The 25,148-nt window shown below is 37.1% G+C and overlaps 1 pseudogene across 1 annotated transcript; it reads right to left on the minus strand.

Annotated features, from left to right (window-relative positions):
* Positions 1-13,037: 13,037 nt before the first annotated feature.
* LOC308422454 (peptidyl-prolyl cis-trans isomerase NIMA-interacting 4-like) lies at positions 13,038-13,396 on the minus strand (annotated as a pseudogene). Its single transcript has one exon. The product of its transcript is annotated as a peptidyl-prolyl cis-trans isomerase NIMA-interacting 4-like (transcript).
* Positions 13,397-25,148: the final 11,752 nt, after the last annotated feature.

Consider the following 25,148-nt stretch of genomic DNA (forward strand, 5'->3'; position numbering starts at 1 on the left):
AAACAAATCTTTTCAAACATACTAATGAGTTTGTTTTATGTTGTCTACTTACTACAGAGTAACGGTCCTGTCTTTAAATGTGGTTTATATTCCCAGTGAGACTCAGTTGAGTATCTATCAAATATCTCCCTTCAGAACTTATGGAACTCCATCAAAGAGGAGACAGACAAATTCTAAATGCCACTAAGAGATGAAAGAAATAATCTAAGAGCCAGTAGGGATGCAAGGAAACAAGATCTTCTTGATACATCAGTATTGACATGTAAACTCATCAAGACTGAGGTAGCATGTACTGGACTTGCACATTTCTAAATCACATTGTGTTAGGACTAATAGGAGAAGTAGACACAAGTTGCCATCTGTAACCCAGACGCTATTTGTTATTGATAATGCCTTACAAAGGAAAGATAGTTTTATCCATTTTTTTCTTTCTCTGTAAAGGTTGACTTTATATAAAGGTTCTAAATTAGCAAATTCTATTGGCATAACAATTTGACATAAATATGTGACAGACTTTCTGTTTTACAATTGTAAAAGTAACATTTATTCCCCTGGAGTAATGTTGTCTCAGAGCCTTACTCCTGAATAAACTCGCCCTTTCTGATTGTTTCTGAACTCTGGATTGTTGCTTTAACTCAGCTGTGCTATCTCAAAACTCCTCTCCAAGCTGACTGATTCAATATGGCTACTCTCAGATTCTGATTTAATTGCTTTCTTTGGCCTAAAACTACCTCTAGCAATTGTTTTCTAATATTCTGACTCCTTATTCTCTAGCTTCAAATGCCTGTCCTGACCAACACTGAAGTGCATGAACTCATGAAAGAACTTAACTCTATTACACTCACTTCCTGACTCCCACCTCACTGACTGGAAACCAGAGAGATCTGCTTGTTTTTTCTCCTAAGTTCTAGGACTAAAGGCATAACCCACCATGCCTGGACCTAAACTTGGCTTACAGGAACCATGCTGTATAATTGCGCCTAAGTGTTTCTTTGCATGAAAGGTATTCTATACCAACATGGCCTCGTGCTCAGATATCTGCTTGCCTGATTCCTGAGATAAAGATAGGTCCTTATTGTACAGGTGTAGGTGTTTGGATGTGATCTCTTACCAGCGCAACCATAATGCTAGATTGAAATTCATTTACATGCAGTCTTTCTTTTAGTTTAATGAAAAACTTCTGTTTTAAGCCATAATGTTGGAAGAATAATTCATAATGCAGTTTTATTTGCTAATATATTTATGTTTAGTTGTACTTTAGGTTATGGACTTTCTCAAGCTGCTGACAATTTTCTACGTGACCTAAATATTTAATGTAATGATTTTGACCCTATGTGTTTATTTACTTTCTTATTCAAGTATTACATTTAAATGATGCCAAGCAACAAAGAAATAAGTCAGTGGCAATAAAATGTTATGAATGTCTTTTGAATTTATTATACCCTTAAAGAGTGAAGTCAAATTCATAAATCAAGAAGAACATGGTACCTTACCCTTTGTAAGTTGGATAGGACGTTGTGCAGAGAAGTACACAGCAGTAACCACTATAGTCTGAATACTGTATCAAATGACTGGCAGATAGAAAATGACTTATTCATTGGCTTTAAGGCATTAATATCAATATCAAAGTTGCTGCTTCTAGTCACATATTTTTATACTCGAAGTTGATGAGATAAAGGAAATGAGAAGAAATGATGTATCAGTTACTTGTCTGCTCCCGTGATCAAATGTAATAACTAAAGCCAACTAAAGAATAAGAGTTGATTTTGACTTATGGTTCTGGTGTGACAACAGTTATCATAGTGAAGAGGCACAGTAGCAAGTGGAAGACAAGGGATAAGGAAAAGGAAGATAAGAGATTGTGTCATGAATAACAAAACCAAAACTGAGATTTCTACCTGGAGGTGTGTCAAGACTTAAAGCAGCCGACACCTGCCCCTAGTAATGCAACTTTTTTTTTTTTTTTTTTTTTTTTTTTTTTTTTTTTTTTTTTTTTTTTTGTGAAACAAATGTAAACATTCCCAAACTCCACCGCCAAACTGCAGTGCAAGCATTCAAACACTGGCATCTGTAAGTTGGCATTTATCATGAAAATTACTGCACTTCCTTCACTGTAAACAGAAATTCATTAATACATCCTAATGCAAAAATACATTTAGTCCAATCTCAATATTTCCCCCTTCATCTTTTACAGTCTTAACATTATTTAAATCTTTAAAATTCAGATATCACCCACAGCTGGGTCCCAGACCTCAGGAAGCCAGAACCCCAGCCCTGCTTAAGACACCTCCAGAGTTAGTGTTCTTCTCCCGATTTAAGTCTTCCAGACACAACATTCACTGAGCTAATCTATCACTGCTTTCAGTCTGCTCAGAGATTTCCAATCTGACGTTAGGGCATTGAATCTTGGTGCCAAATCATTAATGACAATTCACTGAGCAAACGTTGTTATGTATATTGCTCACTGAGAGCCCTGGGGCTAGGGGAGCTGGGCTCCAAATTCTAAGAGATCTTCAAAAGGACATGTATGCTATATACTCAAGTCATAAAGTACAGGAAACCCAGGCAATACTCAACAGACCCAAGAAAGATAAACATGAAAGAAGGTCCAAGTGAGGCTTGACTCTCACTTTGAAGGGGGGATAAGAGTAATAGTAGGCAAATCCAGAGAGGGAACTTTGGGATAGAGGTAATAGGAGGAAAATGGGGGATGGTTCTGGTTCAGGTGTGGGGAGGGACAGGAGAGAGGGCTAGAGGGTCAGAAGAATGAATGGTAACCTGTAGATGGTGAGCGAGAGGTGAAGAGAGCATTTGGAAGAACCGACTGAAACATAGGACAAGACTAGCTTCCAAGAATCAATGTAGATGACATAGCCATGGGATATAGAACCTGCAGATGTTATCTCAAGTTAGCCAATTAGGAACCCCCCCATTGGAGAGATAGAGGCAGCAATCAATCCACAAAACTTTTGACCCAAAAATTTTCTTGTCTACAGGAAAGGTAGGGATAGAAATTGGAGCAGAGACTGAGGTAATGGTCAAGCAGTAACAGGTCCAACATGAGACCCAGCTCACAGGCAATCAATCACCAAGCCCTCCTAACAGCCTAGTATAACTGTCAACTGAGAGCCTCGACCCAACAGCTGACTGAAACAGCTGCATCGACCTACAATCAAACAGTGGATAGAGCTCAGAGACTCTAATGGAAGAGTTGGGGTAAGAATTGAGGGACCCAAAGGGAATAGGAGCTTCACAGGGGTCAATTAATCTGGAGTCTGAACCAACAACCAAAAATTCATACTTGGAGTGGATTTAAGCTCCACACATGTAAATAGCAAGTATGCAGTCCTTTATTCATGTAGGACCCCCAAAACTTTGGAGAGGAGCTATCTCTAAAGTTGTTGCCTGTTGGTTGAATATGCTCCCCAACAAGGCTACCTTATCTGGCCTCAGTGAAAGAGAATGTGACTACCCTAACATAGACTTGATGTGCCAGTAATCTGGGATACCTAGGAGGTCCCATTCTCATAGGAATAAGAAATGGGAGATTGGAGAGAGTCTCTGGGAGGATGGGATTGAGAGAGGGCAGTGTTTAATATAAATAATTAATTTTCAAAAAGAAAGTATAATTACTAAAAAATTTCTACTAATAACATAAACAGCAAATCATAAAGTCTATATTGACAATTTAATAATAATTTTAAATATTATAATTCATATCAGAAATCTCTGACTGCATTTATAGTAGGTTCCCATAGAAATAATTGTATGTCCTACATCTCTTGTGATTGAATGATGTTTTGCTGGCTTCTATTGTGTAAATACTGTATTGTCATCAGTAGCATGTGGGAACTAAGCTTTGAAATGATACCTTTTAACTTTATCACTTGTCTGTGATGGGCTACTGAACTCCTAATGTAATTTGATTGCTTTTCTCCCTCATGTGTCTTGGTAGTCATAGTGAAGAAAGTGTCATACTAGCCTTTTGCTAGGAACACAATGTGTTCTTATATCTTTCCTTCTATTTCAGTGCATTCAAGTTCTCTATCTGATTCTATAATGCTATTCTAAAGGTTCCCTTCATTAAATGTTGAACATAACGATGGAAATTTTCAGCTAGTATTGTTTGAGTTTGTCATACTCTGCTGTAAAGAGCTTACCAGAATGTTGAAACCTTATTATGTAAAAATAATCAAATACTACCAAAATCTATTATTTAATTATTAAATTAAGACATATACACAGATGAGCAAAAATCTGAATGAGCACACCCAGATGACTTAAAGATTTTACATTTATATACACTTATGTTCTTGCCAGTATCCACATATATATTTAGCATGTTCTGTATCTCTCCAAATTCTTCTTTTAGAAAACTACATACTTGTTTGATTTTGTTTTGTATTGTACTGATCTGTGGCTGCATTTATTGATATCATTGTATGCATATATGATGACATTAAAATGGATACAACATCTTTGCTATAAAGCATATTAGTTTTTGTCTCTTCCTGACCTTTAAACAAAGGGCTGCCACATATTGAGTTATATAAAAATTCTGAATGATTGTGAGAAATCTCAAAGAAAAGAGACAAAGAACTTATGGCGTTAATTTCTTCAAAATCATGAAATTGTTCTTGGAATATGGCTCTGTGACCCCCTTCTGGTGTAACAGATAGGAGTAAATTTGCTTTTGATTATTCATTATAAATATATATTGTTTATTGTAATTGTTTTTTATTTGTTATTGTCATTGTCTTTATGGAAAAATATGCTTTGTCACATGTGATTTGTCCACCTTGTGAGTCTGGCCCAACTTGTGTGGTTTTTCCTGGTGATTGAACACTGTATACATGTGACTCTCCTTAACACTCAAAGTATAAATTGTCAGATACCCTGAATAGAGAAGATTATTCATGAGACTGTAGGCATAATCAGTTATTGGCCCCATTCTGCCAGTTTCCACTGCTTCAGGATCAATAAGTACTTCTGAGGAAAGACACACAAGTAATTCAAGGGTTCTGATTGTTGCTGTTTGGTTGTTTGTTTGTTTGTTTGTTTTTATTTAGCATTATATAACCAAATTGAAAAAAATTATGCCTCATTACTGTTACTTCCATTTGAGTAACTCCAGATTAGCAGATGTTCTTTACTGTTCTTTTAGTTTGTACTATGTTCTGCAATTAAATGCTATTTGGAAATTCCCAACCTACAAACTGTAGAATTTAGTGTTCTTGAAATAAGTTGGTATAGAACTGTCCTAATTTCCATAAGTTGCCCCAATTGTTGATTAATAGACCTGAGCTTCTCATTCTCTCAAGTCCATTAATCATGATCACACATCAATGGCAGAAGCTCCACTTTTGCTATGCGTATAATCTCTCCTGTTACTCTGAGTCATGGGACTGCACAGGCTAGCGGAACCCCTTCTTAATTCATTCCTTTCAAGTCCAGCATAGCTAAAGTATTAGAAATTATTTCATAATATTACTGTCAAACATTACTCTTCAAGTGAGTTATTAGATATTACCCTTCAAAAATCACATCTCTAGGGATATACTTCTGTGTCCTACTGGCAGGCATTGCTTAAGCCAAGTATTCTAGAAGTAGTCTCTGATAGAATCTTGTATATTCAAGTGCCATATCAAGAAAATATTTACAGGATAAGAAAAAATATAACAAAACAATATAGGTCAGGATAAAACTGCAAACAATAATAGCATGTCAGGTAGAGATTAGTTTTGGCCTTATCCCATGTTGTTGCTATAGTGCAAAAATTGCTAACTTTCATGAAATTTCCTTGAACCTTATACGAGTCAGTCAGCAGCTAAAGTTTGCCAATAAACCTGTAACTTTCTAGTGTTTTAGGTGATAAGTGCAAAATGAAAGTAATTTGGAAAAGCAGGTTGTTTTAGTCAGAGTTTCTATTCCTGCACAATCATTATGACCAAGAATCAAGATGGAGAGAAAAGGTTTCTATTCAGCTTACACTGCATATTTCTATATATCACCAAGGGAAGTTACTGGAACTAAAGCAGGTCAGGAAGCAGGAGCTGATGCAGTGGCTCAACAAACATCTTGATCACTAGTTGATAATGCTTTATAGCTTGATCTCATGGAGGCATTTCCTCAAATGAAAGTTCCTTTCTCTGTGATTATATCTATCTTGTGTCTTGTTAACACAATAAACCAGCTAGTACACAGGTAGATATCATATATGTTTTACTAAGCACAAGTCTCATAGTACTTGAAGCATATGATGTGTACCAGTTTAGAAGTAACAATTTTAACAACTTCTATTATGTAAAAGTAAGTTGGTAGGTTAATGAGCTATGGTCTCTGGTAAAAAAATAGCTCATACATTTGCAAGTATATAAAATGACTTGATTTTGAAGTCTACACTGAGTTGTAGTAAAATGAAATGAATCTACAGAACAGAAGAAAAGGCCAACTGTTAGATATTATACATGACAATGACAATGACACTATGAGTTCACAATACTCTTTATGAGTTTCATCTATCTTCCTAGAAAACAAATAGATCTTCTGACACCTCAGGGAGATAGTCTTACAAGCTGAAACTGAGTATTTTATATTGGTTATACTCTGATGTGAGTATTTTATGTTAAATCAACTAAATAATTATCATTCATTGATCTCCATTTATTATCAGAATTATTAAATTAGGGAATAGATTTGATATAATAACTTTTCCAAATGGAAAATACATCTTAGGTTACTTATTAATGTCTACATTTCAAAACATCAAAACTCTGTGTACAGTCCAGTGCTACATCCATGTCCTACATCTACAGGATAAAAGTAAATTAATTAAAAGACTGTTGTTAGGGGTACGCTCAGGAGCCAGTTTATATTACCTTGGGGCTGCTACAAGATTTTTTTATGGATAAGAGAGAAATAACTCTATTGAAACGGGTCCACTTTGATCAAATTACTGATTTGTAGGATTGCTGGAAGAGATACTGTACTATCCAGAGATAAAATAACTCAAAACGACAGAATATTTTACCACTTACACATTCAAAGGAAATAACATTCCTTAGACTAAATTCAACGAAAATCACATTTCTTGCAACATCTGAATAACTGAGATTTATCCTGAGGGTTCAAAACAGCATATATATATATATATATATATATTCCCCTACCATTGGCTGGTAAAGAAAGAATTTGAAACTCAGTTCAATGAATTGACCTCTATGAAAACAAATAACATCTAGTAGACATGGGAGTGAAGAAATAAAAGGCAATAAAATTCTAGTTGTAACCATGTGAGAAGATTTGATTTCCTTTATTCTAATAATATAATTGTATTATTGTTATGTGTGTGATACAAATGGAATTTCATGATACAATATGGCAAATTTCAATGAGTACTAAGTTACTGCATGCATACAATTGTTAAGTTTAAATATAGATCTGTAATAATAAAAAAATAAGGAAGACTCATTGATATAGCATCTACAATAGTTTAATAATAGAATCCATTCACTTGGTATGTTTAAAAAAAACAGTGTCAAAATAAAATAATCACTTTTTCATTCATTCTTTAAGCCCTTTTTACAGCCCAGTCTTCATTTCTCTTGTGGTCTATTCCCTGAACTCTCCTCACCCTATATCTCCTTCTACTTTTCCACCCCTGTCACTAAGAGGATGTCCCCAACCACCACATATACTTCACCAAACCTCCCTACTCCCTAAGGACTCATGTCTCTCCAGAGTTAGGTGCATCTTCTCTCACTGAGGCCAGACCAGGCAGACTTCTTCTGTATAAGTGCTGGGGGCTCATATTAGCTGATGCATGCTGCTTGGTTGTTAGCTCAGTGTCTCAGAGATCTGGGGAGTCCAGTTTAGTTCAAACTGCTTGGTCTTCCCCTGGGGCTGCCCTTCTTGGCTTCTTCCAGTTGTCCCCATCATCAATCACAAGGGTACCAGTTTTCTGTCCACTAGTAGGGTGTATCTGCATCTGACTCAGCTGTTTATTGGTCCTCTTGGGGGGAAAACATGCGAGATGCATGTCCTTTTGTGTCTGAGTTCCTCACTCCTGTTATCTTCTAGTTCCTTCAATTTGCCTGCAAAACAAATGATACCTTCATTCTTAATATCTCCAATGTAACACTATTGAACTATTAAGAATGAGGAAAAATAAAATATTTAATCAAGTATTTTTTTAAATGTTAACCCATCACCTCCCACAGAAGCACACAGAAGGAGAAGGAGAATATATCCAAACACAGTAATATTCATGTACTTTAATCATGCTGTACAATATCAATGTCTGAGGAGAACTATCATAAGTAATTGGCTAGCAAATCTACAAAATAGCTTTAGAGTAATATTCAAGTTGTCATGCCTCTAAATCACTAAGAAAAACTGAAACACTTCTTTATTGTTGATATTTTTTCTTTTTTTTTTTTACACTCTAGACATTATTGCCCTCTTGATGCACCCTCATATTGTTCCACATCCCATAACTAATACCTCCAGCCCTCCCTGTCTCCACCAGGATGTCCCCACCCTACTCCATCAGTCCTCCAAACTCCCTTGGGTCTCCTGTCTCTAGAGGGTTAGGTGCATCTTCTCTGACTGAACCCAATTCCCAGTGTCCTCTGCTGTATATCTGTTTGGGGCCTCATATTAACTGGTGTATGCTGCCTGATTGGTGATCCAGTGTCTGAGAAACCTTAGGGATACAGGTTAATTGAGATTGCTGTTCCTCTTACAGGGCCACCCTTCTCCTCAGCTTTTTCCAGCTTTTCCCTAATTTAACCATAGGGTCAGCAGCTTATGTTCCTTGGTTGTGTGCAAATATCTTCCTCTATTTTTTTTTTTTTACTTTATTGAAAAATTTTGCATTTACATTTCAATGTTATTCCTCCTCCCATTACCCCTCCTTCTACACTTGCTTCCATAAAGGTGCTCCCACTCCCAGTCACCCTCTCCACCTCAGTGCCTTGACTGCTGTTGGATATTTGAGAGGGCAGTCCTGATAGTTCCCTTTTGGTGAGTGCTCTATAGCCTCAGTAATGGTGTCAGACCTTGAGGACTCCCCTTGAACTGGATACCATTTGGGGCCTTTCTCTAGACCTTTTCCTTAGGCTCTTCTTCATTTCCATACTTGCAGTTTTTTTGAGACAGGAACAATTATGTGTCAGAGTTTTGATTGCAGGTTGGCAACAAAATTACTCACTTAATGCCTTGTCATTTTTCTAGATGTGGTCTTTACAAGTTCCTTCTCCCCCTACCCCTTGTAGAGCATTTTATTTAGAATCACTCACTTTGAATCTAGAGAGTCTCTCCCCTCCCAGGTCTCTGGTACATTCTGGAGTGTCCTCCCAACCTCCTACCTTCCAAGGTTGCCTGTTTCCATTCTTTATGGTGGCCCTCAAGGCTTCAATCTTTTCCTCCACCCAAGAAGAGATCATGTCTTCCTTTCTCCCACTACATCCCTATTTCCTCCAGATCCCTTTCTTCCTTGTTCTAGTTGCTTTCTTCTCCCTCCCAAGAGGGATGGAAACATGTGCACTTGGGCCCTTCAGGTTTTAGACATTTTGAGTTTGTAAACTGTATCTAGAGTATTCTCAACCTTCTAGATGATGTGGTTAATATGCACTTATTAGTGAGTTCAACCATGCATGTCCTTCTGGGTCTGAGTTACCATATCAGGATATTTCTAGTTCCAAACATTTGCCTGCAAAACTAAGGATGTCCTCCTTCTTAATAGCTAAGTAGTATTCCATTGTGTAAATGAACCTAATATTTTGTATTTATTCTTCTGTCTTAGGACATCTGGGTTGTTGCCAGCTTCTTGCTATAAGGCCAAATATGTAAACATAGTGGAACACGTGCCCCTATGGCATGGTGGAAGATCTTTTGGGTATATTCCAAGAGTGGTATTGCTGGGTCCTCTAAGATGTTCTGCCAGAGCTTGAGGAAGAGAGGTATGGGTGTGGGCAGCCAAACATCAGAGTGAGCACAGGGACTTCAATGAAGAAGTTAGTGAAAGGACAGTAGGAACTGAAGGGATTTGCAACCTCATTGGAAGAACAAGGATATCAACCATCTCATTACCCCATAGCTCCCAGGAACTAAATGACCAAAGAATATACACATGGGGAGTGGCAAACCCATGGCTCCATCTAGATATGTAGCAAAGGACTGCTTTATCTGGCATCAATGGGAGGAGGTTTGATGACCCAGGATAAGGGAATGCAAGGACCCTGAGGCAGGAGTAGGTCTGGGGGCACCCTCATAGAAACAATGAAGGGAGGGAATAAGGGTCTTGGAGAAGGGGAACTGGAAAGGAGGATAATATTTGAAATGCAAATGAATAAAATAACTAATAAAATTATAAAAACCTAGATGTCTGTGTATATATATTGGATTAGATAATAGTTATATTTCACTATTGATGTTGAGAATTCTGGGATTGTGAGAAATAGAGCATTGTTATATGAATTTGTTTTGTTTTTAGAAAAAATAATGAAAATAAAATGGTTTTATTGCATAAGTTATTATTTTGATTCAAAGGCATACACTTATAAAAACCACAGTCTCATAATTTCTGAGGCATTTTAACTGCATAAAGTATTTTTGTAACAATTATCTGATAGTATTATAAATAAATGATGTGCAAAAATAAAGCCCCTTCAAGTCTCTAACACATACAGATAAGCTAAATGTGTCTACTAAGCTACTTCTTTTCTACGACATGATACTTGGATCTGTTTTGATATGCATGCACATGTAATCAGAATTGCAGGTGCTATTATAGAAGATGAGGTTCAAATTTTCTCAGAATTAGCTAGAAGTAATGAACCATATTTGTCAAACTTAACCTCATTCCTACTAATAGCAATTCGCATAATTCTCTTTTTCTTGGCAGGGATAGATTTCCCTTTTGATTATGCTATGATAAATCATCATTCTTCCCATCCTTGCTCTTGAGATGCTCATGCTCAGTTTCTTTGTTCAGTAGAGCAGTTTAATTAGGAATGATGTCATTCAAGTCACCTATCAAATAGTCTTTTTCAGTCATACCGAGAATGATTTAACAATGCAAACTAAAATAGTTAAAGTTTTTCTTAATGAATTGCAGTTACGATATATGATATTAATTTGTGCCATTATGATTATATGACATAAGATCTTCAAGGATAATTAGAATTAATTAAAAATTTATTACTTACATATAATCAGTCAAAACATATCTGAACAAAATAAAAACTGTTACTTAATAAACTTTTTACTATTAAAAATTGTTTTAATTATATATAAACTGAATTTCAATATATAAAAGTTGTATTTATAAAAATGTTAGTAAAACTAGAAATAGTTCAAAAAGCATTTAAAATTGGTGATGATGAATGTCATGTAGCTTATAACCAATTTATACTATTAAGTTTTCAGGTAAAGTATTCATGAAATCAAACATTTTCTATTTGGACTTTATCTATTATACTTTATGACTACTATTAACCCAATCTGAATAAAAATAAGAAAATTTCAGTACCTATTAAGAGGCAAAAATAGCAACCCAACCTGAATAGTTTAAAAAAAAATCCTGAATGTTTCTTATGAGTTTCATCTTTTGGATATATTTTTGTACTTTAAAGAGGTTGGTGACCATCCCTATACTTACTTACGTACAAAACTAATGATAACTCATATGGGCCAGAGAGAGTGAACCAACAAACCCAGATCCTGCCTGAGTCTGACCTAGGCCTTCTGCAAGTGTTATAGTTGTATAGATTGGTCTTCCTGTGGACAGTGGGACCTGGGGCTGTCCTAACTCTTTTGCCTCCTTTACTTTTCCTTCTACAGGGTTTTCCCTTCCAGCCTTGACATGAGGTAATGTATGTAGTCTTATTGTAACATGTTATGCTGTTTTCAATTGATATCTCTGGGAGGTCTGCTCTTCTCTGAAGGGAAACTGAGAAGGTATAAATCTAAAGGAGAGGGGAGGTGGGGAAGAAACTTGGAGGAGTGGAAGGAGGGCAAACTGTTGTCAGGATGTAATACGTGAGAGTTGAATAAGAAAAATATTGGACATTTTCATGTGAGAATTTTTATTATAAAATGAAGTAATAGAAAGTTAAGCAAATAAAAATGTTCATTCCATATAAAAATAACCCATATAACTTTTCAGCTGCAAAGAGAAATATGATCTAACTCTTTCTTCTACAATGATGGTTGGTTTTAAAACTGAAAACATGGGTTTGATTTCATTGTATTTCTTCATTTATATATTTTGCTTTCTATATTTTTGTACTCCATAAGAACTCAATCTTATAGTATTTACTTTGGAAAGCTAAATATATGACACACTTATATAAAAATATCTCACAAAGATTGGCTATGAAAAATTATTTTATTCTAGTCTGGCTGCATTTATTTGATGAAGATAATTACACCACTGTAAAACTTTCTTTAGTTACTTCCTATAACAATTTAATAGAACTGAGTGAGCAATTACTTTAGAATATTGGAAAACAAAATGATAATGAATTTAAAACATGTGTGCAACTGTATTATTTCACAAGTATATCAATGTGAAGATTGTGCCAGATAATGTTTGAAAATAATAAATTTTCAAAATAAATTCCAATACCTGTACAATGTATATTTATCCACAAAAAGGTTTTATTTACTGACAAGTAACATCTGTTATTCAGAAATATATTAATTATTCCTGTGATTCACTGAATAGAAACTTACTTATTATATACACTCTGCAATTATTTTGCCATTTTTGAAGCAGTATGATGCTTTATTATTCATTTTATATTTTTATGTATTAAAAACAGCAGTTCAAAAAAATTTAAATATAGATACAAAGTACTATCTAGATGGCTCTGTGACCAACTTGCTGCCAAGACCGTGGACCTGAGTTTGATTCCCAGGATCTACATGGGGGAAAGAGATCCAGCTCCTCTGACCTCCATACACTTGCCATGGCACATACACACACTAAACAAACAAACAAACAATTAAATAAATAAGTATATAGAGAGATATTATTTTGTCTTAACTAGTGGATCTTTAAATACAGGTTTATTCATCCTACTTACAGGCAAGGCAAATGCTGCTTCTTGAAATGGCCCCACTATGGATCCTCTGATCATCCAACCCAAGTCACCCCCTGTCTGGCTTTTTCTTCACTGTATGGTGTGGCCACTTCACTGAATCTCATCCCAGCCTTTAACTTTTCCATGGCTTCCATGATTTTCCCATATTTTTCACATAGAATGTGTCTGACCTTTACTGAACTGCCACCACCTTTAGAACCCTGAGCCTTCTTATCAGTAAAGTCACTCCAGGAGGCTGCACCTCTTTTCCCTCCTTTTCCAGAACCACTTTTCTCCTTCAGCAGCATCTCTTAAGCTGGCAGTTGAACTCTCTGGAAGGCAACTCTATTTTGCTATTTTTACTTCATAATAAAAGAAATTTTTATTAGATATGTTAATTAAGTTTCCCATATGTCTTGGTCTAGTGTTCTGCTTCTATTTAAAAAGAAAAAACTTTAAGAAGCAAAGGAAAGGACTGAAACCAAAGAAACCATGTCTTTCACATATATGTATATATATCAGAGAGACTGTGGCAGCATGCTCAGGTCTGGGCCAGAATGGGTACTAAAACTGAGACAGGAAGCTTTATTCGAGCTCCTATTTCCTAACCAAGAAGTTTTGTGTATTGGTAACTACTTGCAAAGAAATGAATCAGTTTATTCCAATGGAGAGTTATGGGGTATATAAACTAAATTTAAGGGTAAGCTCTATGCCCAGCAGTAAGTTTTGTTTGTTTGTTTGTTTGTTTTCTTTTTTTTGTTTTTTTCTTTCATTTATTTTACACACAAACACACACACATATACACACACACACACACACACACACACACACACATATACGTATTCTCCTTCAGTGGAATCTCTTAAGCCGCTGTAATATGTAATATATATATATATATATATATATATATATATATATATATATATATATATATATATATATATATATTCCAGTCACTGTCCACCTCCAGGTCTCCCTTCCCACAGTTTTTCATCACATTGCTTCTCCCTCTTGTTACCTCTCCCTGCTCCTCCCTCCTACCTGTTATCCCCCTTCTCTGGGGCCTTGAGTCTGTTCAGAATTAGGCACATCTTCTCCCACTAAGGCCTTGGACAACCCCATGCATGATGATGGCTTAGTCTCTGGGAGCTTCTAGTGGTCAGGGTTAGTTGAGACTGCTGGTCTCTCCATGGGGTCACTCTTGTATGCAATTTATTTAATGCTTCCTCTAACTAAACTATAGGGGTCCCCAACTTTAGTCTAGTCAGCTGCTGGTAGGGTCCGTCAAAGGAGATCCCTGTCTTGAAAGGAGTCTTGGCTCCTGTCTGTAAGCACATCATAGCATCAGTAATAATGATGGGCCTTGATGTCCTCCACCCCCATCCTCATGAGATGAATCCCAAGTTGATTAGGTCACTTGAACACTTTTCTTTCAGTCTCTTCTCCAATTTTGTCCAAGCAGTTCTTTTAGAAAAAAAAAAAATTGGGTTTTTGACTGTGGGTTGGTAACCCTCTCTGTCAACTTTAGACCCTCATGCTGATGTGGATGAATGTTTTTTATTCTACTGGTACTTGGCTTGCATAGTATGATTTTCCATTTTGTATTTAATGGGTGTTTGTTCATGATTGTATGTGTGTGTCTGTGTGTTTTTGTATATATGTGTGTGTATGATTCTTGTGATTTTTTTAAATGTCTTTTCTTTAATTCTGAATTTTTTATTTCTATTTTTGTTTGTTTGTTTGTTTTCCTGGTTGTTTTCTAAGTAGAGAAAAGAATGCTTGATGTTGGATGGGGTTAGAAAATGGGGAGTATCTAGGATAAGACCAAGGAGGTTGGTTAAACAATAATAATCAAAATATATTGGATAGATTTTCTTCCATAGTTTCAGCTAAAATATAATGCCTGCTTCAAGTCAAGTCATATGCCATTAACACAGGGATGACTCTGGAACCAGCCATCACTTGACTCCTCTGATTTCAGTGAGTTTGGATTAAAGAAGGTCACAATATAGAATTATTTTAGTTACTTTTCTATTAGGTCTCTTTAGGGTATGTAACATTTCATGTTGTGTTTAAATAATATTAAATACATTGATACAGTCTTTATTTCTGATCTATGCTAAAATTTGTGAACATTTATAAGACCAAAATCAGTATTTTTAATTTCTAATTAGTCACTGAAAAAATTCCTTTGCACATACATGATACTAGCAAATACTTTAAGTGATTTTTATACATACAGTTATGGCCTAGAAAAGAAAGACATTTAGGAAGACCAGAGGACTACTTATGATGGATCGTAAAACAGTTCAACACTATGTGCAAACCCTATTGTAACAGAGCAATCAATTTCTGACCTTGCAATCATCACTTTCTCTGTCTTATCTAAATTATTTGGTCTCTACTCCATTGTTTCTGCATGTGTAACCTCTTTCCTCACTTTCTAGTTTAGACTGTGAGATCCTATGTTTAAACTTGATTACCAGAATGAGAAAACTACCAGGGTTTCGGTGTTTTATTGTGTTTTGCATGTGAAAATCCTTGCTTTTTTTTACCAAAACATTTTTACTCTAGCACCCATGATTTCTTGGTCTACAAGCTGTACTGTTGCATAGACGAGAACCCATATTTCCCTACCAGAGAAGCTAGTAATGATGAGGAAAATCTTTAACCTGCACTTTGGGTATGGGACTCAGCTATTCTAGTCACTGAGAAGAAAGCCAAGCACATCACTAGTTCTCTCAATATATGCACTGTGATTCTACCTTTCCAGATTTTTGGTCATCTACACAGTGATTTCCCTGCTCCTTTGAAGGGTCATTACAGTTGCCTAATACTACATTTTCCTCAGGCAAATAACTTCCAGATAGTTCTGAACATAACTATATTTAATTGAGTAAGTGAATATATACTACCCCTTTCCTCAAATGTCTATGTTCTAGGAGTATAAATGGGTTTGTACTTTGGTTTTAGATAAAAATTCTGTGGATTTATGTTAAGTCAATATGTTATTGGACAGTAGATAGGTAGGTGTGATTAGACAGTAGAGAGGTAGGCAAGGAAAAGATAGGAAAATGGAAGGGGAACAGGAATGGAAAAAAAATCAATATGGAGTCAAGGAAAAGCATACTTAGATCCTGGTGGCTGTAATCAGACATAGATATATACAAATGTTTAAAGGGGTTCTATAGGTCTTTACTGCATATGGAAGGGCAGTTTGTATCTTTGTCTATTGGATGTAATCTTATTTTGTAGAGGGTTTGTGAATTGAGAATCTATTATATAAACCCGTTTAAAAAGTTACCTGTCATTGAAGTAATGTTTGTGATGGGCAGTTGAGTAAAGAAGACGCTGGGGCCAGAATTTCACTCAGTACAGAGGCAGTAGGGCAGGCAGAGTGAACCAGGAAAAGGAATCATGTGGAGGAGGCATCATGCAGACCAAGTGACACAGTCCATGCACTCGGCTCCACCCTAGAGTGGCATCCAGGGAGTGAGACTGTGGGTACTGATAAAAGTTAGGCCTTCTATTTAATATTTACTGCAACAGCTGGTACACCGATGTGTTAGGCAAGAATCATATAAAAGGTTAGAGCTATCAGCCTAAGAGTTAGTTAGAAAGTTTTTATTTTCTAAGGGGGAAAATATGCCTTGTTGAGTCACATGATGTCTCATGTGCAGGAACCTTAAACAAAAGAAACAGAGACAGCCTCTGCTGGCAGACTGTGGTGTCATGCTAGGAAAAGACAGGGGATTGTGAATACAGAGAGAGCAAGGGAGAATTAGTAGCTATTTGATTCTTTGACAAAATTGTCTCAAAATGTAAAGGCTTATTTGTTTCTATATATTTTTAAAGTAGAGTAGATAATGGAAAGCAACTTGATACATAAGTTTATATTAAAATTTCAGCTGGTTAAAGATGTGTGTTACAATATTGCTTTGCTAATAATCTAATTCTTTTATCTTAAAAAACATAGTGTGTAGCTTACAACTTTTCCTCTGAGCTCAATAATCATCTTCGAAAATGCAGTGGACTGAAAAGCCATTTATTGTAAGTTTTCACTTATATCTCTGAACTACCCATTTTTTGTTTTAATTTCTAAATATAAAATTTGTGTTTAAATAGGATATAACTGACTGGGACTTTTGTTTTCAAAAATTAGACAAATTAATATATAAATAATTCAAAGGATTTTGTTTACTTTGACAATGCATTTTCTCTGACTTAAAGATGGTTCCTCAGGATTGCACCAATCAGTTCCATGTAAAATAAAAAGGGAAAAAAAATTAAAAATTGGTTCAAAGAGTTAATGTACCAGTCAAATTTGTTTAAGAGAATATTGAACTCACCTCACTCATGTGAGAATTTTCGCCCGTGGTTGGGAACTAAGAAATCTATAGACCAAACAGAGTGAATGTAAACTTATATTAGGGAAGATATTAATAAATAAAGATCTGACACTTCAGATTAAGAGAAGGACAGATCGAAATATTTTGGACTAATGTCCTGATTTTACAAAATTGTTAATAAATGTATTAAAAGCTGATTCATAATTAAATATTTGTTTTAAAGATGGTAAATGAAATGGGAACATTATCATTAATTGGACATTCTATGTAATTATGTTTTAAATTCCCTTCTCTCACCCTCCCTTCCTCTGCCCTTGCCTCCATGAATAAGCTCTTACTCTGAATCACCTACTGCCACCTCAGCACCTTGGCATTTTCTACACTGGTTATGTAAGCAGCTCCCAGACAAATGGCTAAGTTTAGTCAGAGAAGATGCACTTAATCCTCAAGAAACTGCAGGCCCCACAGAGTTTCGTGGTATGACACAATGGGTGGAGTGGGGACATTCTCATGAAAATAGTTTTTAAAAAAATGTCTACACACATATTTTAATTTTATTGCTATCGCTGCTGTCTTTCAACTATCTCTGAATATAAAACAAATTCAATGTAAAAACAGATGAGGATTTTTACACATGGCATTTTTGTAATATATCTTAACTTGTTAATTTTATAATATAATTAATATATCTACAAAACAAACTCCTCTGTAATTTTTTATTAGATTTTCAAAAAATGTAGACTACTGGTCTTCTGAGAGTTTTAATTGTATAGTTGCTTACAGATTGAATGTTGACATTCATTTTTATGAAACAGATCTATGAATTTTGAGCTGTAACAGATTTAATACAAAATGAATCTTGAGTATCATAAATCACCTTGACCTGAATTATTAAGATGATCACTTGTATTTAGTAATAATTCAAACCATTTATGTGAGCTCTATTTGTTTTTATTATAGTGGAATGTTTTACTTTAGGTTATAAAAGCCATGTCAAATAGAGTAGAAAAAGTATTTCAAATTAATTAGAAATCTAAAATAGGGTACGCAATTCTAACATTTATAGAAACCCTGTACAATTTTTGATATTGTTTTTAAAAAATAAGATCAAAAATATTATGACAGCAAATAAATATCTTGCAGATATATATGAAGTTTATCAAAGTCCCATGAATTTGTGAACAAGTAATTAGAAAATATTTCTATTAATATTTCATTATATTTTCCATCCCAAACAGAGAAGAGACTTTGCTATTAATTAATACTACTGCTTGAGTTCAAGAATGGGTCAATTTTTTTTTCACTTTCCTTGTTTTGACCTTGGATATTCAAGAAAATAGGTAGCTTCTCAGAAATATGGTTTCCTGTACATAAAAATGGAGAATAATTTCCTTATGACTTGATCTGTTTTTGTTTTGTTTTTTAGTTTATGTGTTCAATTTTTGTACTTGCTTTACAATTTCCCCATCAAAGATTTTTTAGAATTTAGAAAAAAAAAATGGGATGCAATTTTTCTTTTTTACTGAGCCATCTGACAGAAGGAAGAAGAAAAACAGGTTTTCCTGTCATTTCAATTTTATGCCAAAGTCTGAGGTAATTTATTCAATTTTAAATAGAGTTAGTTTAAACCGAGGAGACTATAAAAGAGTGCTAAGTATATCCAAACTTACTCATTACATGTCTCATTGTGTTGCTGGCAGAGATGCTATGAATTGATAAGAGGACTGCATATGATGTGAAGCCAGGCAGGGTAGCAATCCAGGAGTGATCAGCTCAGTTTCTGACTGAAAGTGGGCAGGAGACTGGCAACTGTAAAGGGAGACAAGTATGTGTTTCACATAATGTTGGCACAGACAAACACAAGCAGCATCGATCCTGGCACTGCATACCAAGTTTGAAAGTGGCATATGCTGTTATCCATTGGCCAGCTCATACATGACAGATGTCTTTTAACCAGGTCAGGAAAACTCAGCATGAGTTTTCAGTTTAGTTTTCTGTTAGGATAGTTTGTTTTACCCAGTGCATTGAGGAATTCTTTCCTATAGGTGACCTGATATTTACAGTTTTTCTTGTACATATGTTGTTGATATTCTTATTGTTTGAAGCCTTTGCTTTATATACTAGAGCTTGTGTGTGTAGCTTGTTATACTAAGTAATTTTCTATAGTCATGATAAAAACCCTGTGATCAAGGCAACTTATATAGACGATGATTTATTTGGAATTAACTCTTCAGAAGAATAAGACTCCATCATGGTGGGAAATGTGACAGCAAGCAGCAATCCTGGTGGCAGAAACAGGAAACTAAGGGCTCAGTCTGGAACCATAAAGCATAACACTGAGAAAACAGCTAAAAGTGAGAAGATTCTTTAAACTGTAAGGTTGTGCCTCTAATGACATTATTTCCCCAACAACAACAGCACATCTTTTTAATTTTCCAAAATGTTCAACTAATAGACTTTGTTAGGGACATTCTCTCTTAAACTACTATGTTTTTCCAAATACATTTATATCTGAGTACTATAATTCTAAACATATAGTACAGCTTTAGATGTATAGGTTAGATTTTTCAGCGTTGTTCTTTAAACTTACTGTATTTCAACAAATGTTTAATTTACATTCTGTTTATCCTTAGATTGTCAACAGTGAGATGCTTAACGTATTGGAAAAAATTCCATTTTTTTAATCTATGTCCAGTTTTAATGCATTGCTGTTAGATGTGGGATTTCATAAAGTTATTATTGTTTTCTATTGTTTTGTTTTGTCTCATTTTATTTGTTTTTCATATTAAAAGCTATGAAAATTAATTTTATCTTGTAGTCTATCCTGGAAAATGTCTCATGTGCACATAATAAGGCTGTATATTATGAAGCTGTTGGTTGCATTGGCTCTAGAAATGTCTATTAGATATATGTAGCTCAAGATTCAAGTGAGAAATGCTGTTCATCATTGATTTTTGTATGGATGAATAATCAGTTATTGAGATCGTAATTATAGCATGATTCACCCTTACTGCATTAGTGTTGATTTCTGTTTCTGTCATGATAGCAATACATAAAGGCAATATTCACTTTATTGACTTTGTTGGTCCAAAATTACATAGAATTTTTTAACAATATCTTTGAATCATAAATATTGTTAAATATTTTATGTTATTTAATTATATATGTTATTTAATTAATCATAAATATTGTTAAATATTAAATAAAATAAATATTCATTCCTATTTATATTAACATCGTTCATTTTCTTTTCTATATTTATCTATTGTGCACCTTTTCGTAGATAAATATGGTAACTCCTATGTTCTCGTTTCACCTACCTGGCACAACATATTACACTGTCCTAATTTTATTATCTACATATGTTATTAGCTAAGAGCTGAGTTTTCCAATAATCTACATGAAATATTTTGACTTACTTGTTTTGGAAGAAAATTTTGGATATTTTTCTGTGAAATGTGACTCCCCCAAATTTGAGTATTTTGTACAAGGTGTCTGTTAATGTTTATCTTCAGCTAATTTCCTCAGGTGTTACCCTAAAAATATTGTTTACTAAAATTTGAAAATTAAAGATATGAAGTCCACTGTAAGCATACCTTTCCCATTGAGTTTATATGTAGACTGTCTTGGTATTCTTACCCATAAAAATGATAAGATCTATTTGCTTTTGTTGGAATTTTTCTTTCATCAACAACATTCATTATAATAAATATAAAAATGAATTAAGTTTTTTATAGACCACATGATAAGATTTAGTCTACCATTGCAATGGCAGTTTCCAATGCTGGGTAGCATACCCAAGAATCAGTGGTAAAAAAAATAAAGATTTATGTCATCCTGTCAAAAAATATAAAAAATATTTTTGACGTGGTAGTATCACTGACTGTATTAGTTATGGAACATCGACAATTACATTGTATTGACACGTAATTGCTATGTTTTCCTTGATTATTATTATAATTTGGGTATGAAATAGCTCTAATCTATTGAAGGCTAAGTGTTGGGATTCTGTAAACCCCACCCCTCAGTTACTTAGCAACAGCCAGGTATACCCCACCCCTCAATTACCCAGCAGTGGCCAGGTATGCTCTGCCCCAGTGACCTGACACTATAAAAGGAGCTGCTTGACCCCTCAACTCTCTCTTGCCCTCTCTTCCCCTTGTGCTCTTGCAGCCTTGCTCTTCCCTTTCCCTTCCTCCCTCTGTCCCACGTGCTCATGGCCGGTCTCTACTCCTCTACTTCTCTCTCTCTCTCTGCCTCTACCACCCTCTTAACTCTCCCATGACCTGAATAAACTATATTCCATACTATACTGTTGTGTGGCTGGTCCCTCAGGGAAGGGATTCCCAACATGGGCCCCTCAGAGGCATCTCCCTTGCCCTCAGGCCTCGGCCGCACCTCCATGGGCCATATGCCCCCCCACTCTCTTCATTCTTCCCCTAACATTGGTGCTGTGACTCGGATCTTGTCTGCATGCATATTTTCTGCTCCCAAACTCCCTGGTTTTCCTCAGGAAGTAAATTATTAGTGAGACTCATAGTAAAGCATGGAACATCAGACTATAAGATTGCGGCACAGAAGAGGACAGAAAGGGAGGAAAGGGGCACCGGCAGTGGTGCTTGAGGCCAGGTGGCATGTCCATGTCCACATGTGAGTCTGGCTATGGAGGGGAGTTTTGAAACACTTAGCATGTCCATGTCCACATGTGAGTCTGGCTATGGAGGGGAGTTTTGAAACACTTAGAATGACATGAGTAGAAGCTGAGGTTTGGATTTTGCGGCGATGGCTCGTTGGCTGGATCGAGAGCTGTGGTGTCATCTGCCTTATTTCCTCATTGCTAAAAGGTGGTGGGTGGGGTTACAAGAACACAGAGAAGGATTAGACCGGAGATAGATAAATGCCTGTACACAGGGAACCCCTTTCCATTTACCAGATCTTTGGCAGTATGAGGGAAGATCTCATAAAATTAATGAGTCTAGGGTGCCATTTTGAGTCATTATCTAGTGGATACTGAGTCTAAACATTGTTGTAGAGGTGTATCAATTTAGATGTCTTTAGCTGAGGTGGCAGTGTTAGAGATTTGAAATTTTCCAGAAGACATCCCAGTGGGGAGCCTGGTGACCCATTTTGAGACATTGAGTTGCCCATTGGGAAGGTATAGGGAGGGGCTACGGAGCTATCCAACAGGCGTCTCAGTGGATAAAACTCGGTAGGAAAGTAAGTTTCGCCTATGCACAGGGGTCGCGAGTCATCACTCGGACTCCTGGTGGCTTCGCCAGATCCCGGATCTGGAAGAGAGGGCCCTTGCCAGGCCTGGTCTTCGGCTGAGTGAACCAGATTCTAGAGCCATAGGGGAAGGGATAAAGTGAAAGGCACTCCCGACGGGACCTTCTCAATGGGCAATGTCTGTCTCAAAATTGTGGCTATAGAGAAGTAACCCTCTTTGCCTTCAAAGGCTGGCCAGGCCTTTTTTGGGAAATCGGGGATTCTCTCTGCCAACTGGAGTGACAATCTCTACCAAATTGCTGTTTGTGTGGGAGCCTTAGCCATGATCTGGTATCAGGAAAAGTGAAACCGTGTAGTGTGTGGCTGATCTATCTCAGCAGCCCACATTGCGAGTTACTGGCACACATGGTGGAGCAGTGGCCAGCAAGTGTCTAGAGCTTTAGTAAAGGCGACAACTTACATGTTGGAAGTCTGTGAGTCGGGCAGCTGTTGGCAGATCAGCCATGTTGGCAGACGGGGAGGCAGCTGTGACACATGGCAGTGGTAGCAGCAGCGGTGGCAGGGAGACAGCGGTGGGAGACAGTCACTGCGGCAGTCAGCGGAACAAGAGACAGTACGGGAACTCGAGGCAGAGGTGTCGGTTAAGAGGAATAGGCAACAGCAGCGTCAGCCATGCAGCCGAGGCTATGCTGAGCCCAATAGAGTAGGCCGGGGTGTCCGGCAAGGACTGGTCACGAGAAAATCTAGGTCCCTGTGCAGGTTTGGCTTAACTATCTCAGTAAAGAAAGAAAAATTTTTAGATGTACATTTGAAACCCACATTTGAAATCTAGAGGAATCCCACCTTTTAGAATAGGTAGTGAGCTTTAGGCAGATGTACTTATCTGGGTGGAGTCTTATTTGGTCCATTGGAGGTAGATCTGATTGGGTTTCCTATAGCTTATAAGTTTATAAGAGATAACAACATGAGTTAACAACATAAACATTTTTAAGATGAGCCTTTATGGAGCAGAAGGAGCAAGAATTATATGCAGTGGAAAAGGAAGTTTAGCAAGAGGAAACATGAAGCATTAATGGAACCAGAGCTTACTTAAGAAAGTAACCATATATCTGAGCTACTTGTTAGAAAATAGAAATTTTTTTTTTTTTTTTAATTGTTAAACTGCAGTTACCTTAGCTGTCAATGAAGTCAGAAATCTGGTTTAGCATAAATAAAACTTTAATCTAGCAGGCAGAATGAGATTGAAAATAAAGGGAAACAAAACATGCACGGAGACAGGCACTACTGAACACAGGTGAGAAAGTTCAGTTGGGGCACTGGAGGCACTCACATACAGGGAGGGGTTTGGTACAGTGGCAGCAGGGCAAGGCTAGAGGTTCCAGCCAGGGGGCGCATCACCCCGCCCCTCGGTGGGCGGGGGAGTACCTGTGCTGCTGCCACGGTGGGGGACCAAGTGTGTGATCTGCTAGGCAGGCGGCAGCTTACTAGGAGGCCTGCTTTCATGGTTTCCCTAGGGACTGCCAGCAGGGCCAGGGTGCCCGCAGAAACCCAATCGCCACCATTCTGCTCACTGCCCCTAGGGAGCGGCGGGAGCCTGGGGCACTAGGCCCACAGCACATCAGCCTGCCCTGAAGCTCCTACGGAGTGGAGCGGTGTCTCTGGCTGCTGCTCCTTTCAGAAAGCCCACCTATTGGCAGGCTCTACTAGCTCTGGATTCCTGCCGCAGGCCCAAGCAACCAAGGCTGAACCTTCCGCAGAACTAGATGCCTGCCCACTGGGTCCCAGCGGACAAAAAGAGTCTGGGACAGAGACCAGGACAGAGAAAGCACACGTGGGATGGGAACAGTTAGGTCTAGCAAACAGTCTCAAGGAGAGGCTAGGAGCAGGGCCAGACCTTCACACAGAACAGATAGCTAGGAAGGGAGTGCAGTTTATTGGTTTCTGATCACTGTAAATTAAGCTAAAGCATCCCAGGAAATATGGACAAAGGCGGCGGCGAAAACAATCCCATGGGTGAGGGTAGGTATAGCTGCCATGGGGGTGCAAAACTTGGAGGCTGTGCTCCAAGGAGGTGGCCCATGGGTGAGAGTCAGCAATGGGGATAAAGCAGAGGCGGTGCTCCAGAATGAGATCCAGGCCCGGCCTGGGTCTAGTAAAAAGAGGAGGGGGGGTCCCAAGTGCAAAAGTCCTAGAATGAGGGTTAGTAAAAAGCATCTGTCCTCAGGGGTAGTTCAGGAACACTTCCCTGGGACCTAGTGGATGCTTACTCTGACCGATGTGGGGAGGGGCATACCTCTCACCCATTCCTTTTTAGTAGTGCCAACTTGTCCTGTCCCTTTATTGGAGAAGAGATCTAGCTAAATTGGGAGCCTCTATTTCCTTGCCCCCCCCCCTATTTGCCTGAACCCAAGCTCGGTAGCAACTCCTCTGCTTCTTCTATCCAGTCAACCTACTAACACAAACATGTTTCCTTTACCAGCTTCT

This window comes from Micromys minutus (genome assembly GCF_963924665.1).
Source record: "Micromys minutus genome assembly, chromosome: 7".
Classification (NCBI taxonomy): Eukaryota; Metazoa; Chordata; class Mammalia; order Rodentia; family Muridae; genus Micromys; species Micromys minutus.